Genomic DNA, 4,946 nt, shown 5'->3' with positions numbered 1-4,946 from the left:
CAAACAGTAAGTGAGGCATAATCGTGAAGATAATTCTTATAATGCATTGGTGTGCAGGACACATTTGGGGACTGGTGAATAATCCAGAATGTTGAGAGAGAAAGCCACATTGGAGGCAGCTGTGGGAGAATGGTGGGAATCCGACCCTGACGGCTTCTAAATGGCACGTAAAGGAGCTGGAAGCAAAGACAGTGCCAAGTGGCTTCTAGCAATATCATAATAGAGCTAACCCTTGCATAGGTCTCACGATGTGCCGGAAAGGGGTAAGGTCAGAGTCTGAATGAAAGCAGACTGGCCCCAAAAGCGTTATCTCTTCATCCCTGTACGGAACCACATCATTCACGGAGTGTGCGGCAAAGTGATGGCAAGGTCAGGTGAGGGGGCCTTCTCAGAGTCTTTGTTTCAATGTTTAATCGATTTACTCAGATGCCAGTGTTTTCTCCAGGAACTGCTGGGGAAAATGTTGCAGTCAAAGCTTGCACCTGTTAATTACTGCACCAAAACAGCAGGGTCCAAAGTCATCATTGTGCGCCGCGGATAATTACAGCCCCACAATTGTAAGGCATCCTCTTGGCTCTTTTTCCACACAAATGTGCAGGCCTGGATGCTAAGCAGGTGATGATGATTTGCAAGAATAATAATAAATGCTGGTGGGGGCACAGGTAATTAAGAGATTTGGGGCTGCAAACAACGTGTTCTGAGCAAGTCTGGAAACAGACCAGGAGAAACTGGGGAGGCTTCCATCCAGGCTAGACTGCATCTGAAAAGACTGACCAGCACATCCAATGAGTGCAATTTCTTTAATGCATGAAGGAGGCAGACATTAGGATCAGGATGGGGACATTAACACATGCCATTTCCGGTCGAGCAAACAGGCATCCTGTCCACCTCTGGCTGGGCACGCAGGCGGGAAATGAGCAGGACTTGGAACAAGACGCTGAGGTGAATGGAACGCCATAAACCCATAGCTCATAGACATAATGGGGATGGCTAGAGACATCTGCCAGGCTGGGATGAAAGTGAAGCACCGAAATTAAAACAGATTTTCAAATTTCATTTAGGAACTTGGCATGTTAGTGATCCGAGAAGACAATGAACCATTCAGAATTTCATGTCCAAAGTCAAGCCTGTTGGCTACCGATATTTTGGGCTTATACATTTTGAAGTCAAGCAGATTCAATGATACTGGACTCCATTTTACCTTCTGACAGATGTGCCCTACATCTGAAACCCTAAATTCATCATAAGAAATCTGTGAGACAAACCTCCAGTGTCTTTGCGAAATTACTAACTTTTAGAACTTTTATAACAGATTTTTTAAATCTTGTTATTACACAGCTATTGTGATCTGAATATTAAGTCAGAAACCTTGCTCAGAGCATTTCGCATAATCTTCGGCCTAACGCTTTGGACCACATGCCATTATTCCCACTTTGTAAGTTAGCAAACTAAGGCTCGAGAAAGTTGAAAACTTCAAGTGAGTAACAAGAGTTGACATTCAAATACATATCTTTATCACTTCAAAATTTGTGTTATTTCTGCTACGTCGTACTCACTTCCTGAGTTCCTTTCCTAGGCAGATGAGTGCCAAACCATACTGGAAAACCAGTATCAGGTCTTCAAATCTTTCTGGATTATTCTTCACCCCACTTATACCCCTCTCCCTTGGTTCCACCAACTCCTGTGTTCCGGTCTTTCCTTTTTCTTCTTGGTGAAGGACTTAGATTTACAAAATTATTTTGAAGATAGTACAAAGGGTTTCCATATACTTCAAACTCAGTTACCTTCTTATTAATATCTTAGAGTAGGATGGCACATTTTTCACAATTAATGAACCAATGCCAACACCTAATTATTTTTTTTAATTATTTTTTTTTAATTTATTTATTTTGGAGACAGAGACAGAGCATGAACAGGGGAGGGGCAGAGAGAGAGGGAGACACAGAATCGGAAGCAGGCTCTAGGCTCTGAGCCATCAGCCCAGAGCCCGACGCGGGGCTTGAACTCACAGACCGCGAGATTGTGACCTGAGCTGAAGTCGGACGCTCAACCGACTAAGCCACCCAGGCACCCCACCAACACCTAATTATTAACCAAAGTCCATACTTAATGCAGACTTCTCAAGTTTTCCCCAAAGTCCTTTTCCTCAAGTTTTCCCCAAAGTCCTTTTTTTTTTTTCCAGTTCCAAGATACTGCCCAGATTATCACCCACCATGTAGTATTCATATCGCCTTAGGCTCATCCTTTTTGTGACAGTGTCTCAGGATTTTCTTGTGATAGGTGACCTTGACAGTTTGGGGGATTACTGGTCATATATTATAGAATGTACCTCAGTGGAGACTCACTGTTGTTGGAATAGAATTCACATGGCATAAAATTCAACTTTGTAGAGTGATTGTAACAATTCTATTTCTTGGTCTTTTCTTCTTTCTGCTTCCTTTTGGGCATAGGTTGTTCCAGTGGGCCCAGCATCTTAAAAGTGGGAGGTTAAGTAACTCATTTGGGATATAGAAGGAGAAAATTTTCTTTTTCCATAGAATAAGCATTTATAGCTATAGACTTCCCTCTAAGAAGTAATTTAACTGCATCTCACTAGTTTTGATATGCTGTGTCTTCATTTTCATTGATCTCCAAGAATTTTCTTTTTTTTTAAAATTTTTTTTAATGTTCATTTATTTTTGAAGGAGAGGGAGAGACGGAAAGTGAGCAGGGAAGGGATGGGGGAGGGGCGGGGGACACAGAATCTGAAGCAGGCTCCAGGCTCTGAGTTGTCAGCACAGATCCCAACATGGGGCTCAAACCCACACACCGTGAGATCATGACCCGAACCGAAGTCAGTTGCTGAACGGACTGAGCCCCCGAGGCGCCCAATCTCTAACCATTTTCTAATTGCCCATGTGGTTTCTTCTTTGACCATTGGTTATTTGGGAGTATGTCTTAATTTGTATATACTTGTGGTTTTTCCAGGCTTCCATGATATTAATTTCTAATTGCATACAGTTGTGATCACATAATCATACTTTGTATGATTTCAATTCTTTTTAAATTTATTGGGATTTGGGGCAGACCCAAACATGTCCTCTATTCTGGAGAACATTCCATGTGTACATGACAAGAATCTATATTCTGCTGTTGTTGAGTGATGTACTCTGTGGATGTCTATTAGTCTAATTGGTTCATGTTGTCATTCAAGCCTATCCCTGCTCCTCTGTCTGGTTGTTCTATCCACTTTTCATAGTGGAATATTGATGCCTCCCCTATTATTGTTGAATTATCTACTTCTCTCTTCATTTATGTCAATCTTTGCTCGAATACTTTGACAAAAATAACTGAAGTATATTGTTATAATTTCTAAAGCAACTTCACCTTCAATTTTAGTAACAAAACTGTGTGGATTACGATTTCATCTCCTTTTTATGGACAAGGAAAAGAGCATCCCCGCAGTTCACACAAAATATAAACAGCAGCACCAAGACTCCCATCCAGTCTTGGATGTCTCCCGCTCCCGAGCCGTCTTCTCAATATCACACCCAGTCAACCAACTAACTGGCTGCAGACCTGAGGGGAAGCTCAGCCAAATGCAGAACCGTCCAGCTGAGACCAGCCCAGATGGCTGACCCACAGAATCGTAAGTTAAATGAATGGTCGTTGTTTTAAGTCACTACATGTGGGAATGGTTTGTGATGGAGCAACAGCTGAGACAGTCCTCCTGTCTGCTGCCTACCCTCCCTGAACCCGAGGGTCAGATTCTGTTTATTGCTATACTTGCATTATTTTCTTTGGGTACAGACTCATATTTTTAGAATTCGATCAGAAGTCAACCAAGACATTTGGGGTAGGTTTATGGAAATATAGTTGGCACACAACATTGTGTAAGTTTAAGGTGCACGATGTGATGATTTGATGCATGTATACATGGGAAATGACGACCGCAATAAACTTAATTAACAGCTAAAGCTTTCATCACTTCACCCAATTACCATTTTTGTGTGCGGTGAAAACATGAAGATCTACTCTCTTAACAACTTTCAAGTGTATAATACAGTCTTGCTAGAGCACTTGTCATCGTACGTCAGACCCCAGAGCTTCTTCATCTTCCAACTGGCAGTTTGTACCCTGTTTTCCCATACCTCCCAGCCCCTGGAAACCGCCATATTGTTTTCTGTTACTGTGAGTTCCACTTTTTAGATTCCACATATAAGTAAGATCATACAGTATTTGTCTTTCTCTTCCTGACTTACTTCACTTGGCATAATGCTCTATATGCTCTATCTACAGGATTTCCTTTCTTTTGTGGCTGAATAATATTTTGGGGTATGTGTGTGTACATATGTATATATATATATATATATATACACACACACATATACATATATATCTTCTTTATCCATTTATCCATTGACAGATACTTAGGTTGTTCCCAAGTCTTTGTTATTATGAATAATGCTGCAATGTACATGGGAGTGCACTAATCTTCAAGTTAGTGATTTCGTTTCCTTCAGTTGTATATCTGGGAGTAGGAATCCTGGACCCCATGGTAGCAAAAGTCAGGGATGATTTAGCTAAAACGAATGCAGGAACTTTCTTGTTTCCAGCTCCCTTCACTCAATTCTTTTGCCGGCTTGGTCCCTATCAACAGGTCAGTCTGAGGTCTGCATGATTAAATACAACAGATCTGTTTTGGTGCAGGTTTTAAAACTATTTGTCCATATAATTTATCGTCAAATTGGCTAACATACAGTGTGTACTTGGTTTGGGGGGTAGATTACTGTGATACATCACTTATGTACGACACCCAGTGCGCATCCCAACAAGTGCCCTCCTCAATGCCCATCATCCATTTTCCTCTCCCCCCAACGCACCCCCATCAACCCTCAGTTTGTTCTCTGTATTTAAAAGTCTCTTATGGTTTGCCTCCCTCCCTCTCTGTTTGTAACTATTTTTCC

This window comes from Lynx canadensis, chromosome F2 (genome assembly GCF_007474595.2).
Source record: "Lynx canadensis isolate LIC74 chromosome F2, mLynCan4.pri.v2, whole genome shotgun sequence".
NCBI lineage: Eukaryota > Metazoa > Chordata > Mammalia > Carnivora > Felidae > Lynx > Lynx canadensis.
This window is presented reverse-complemented; position numbering follows the sequence as displayed.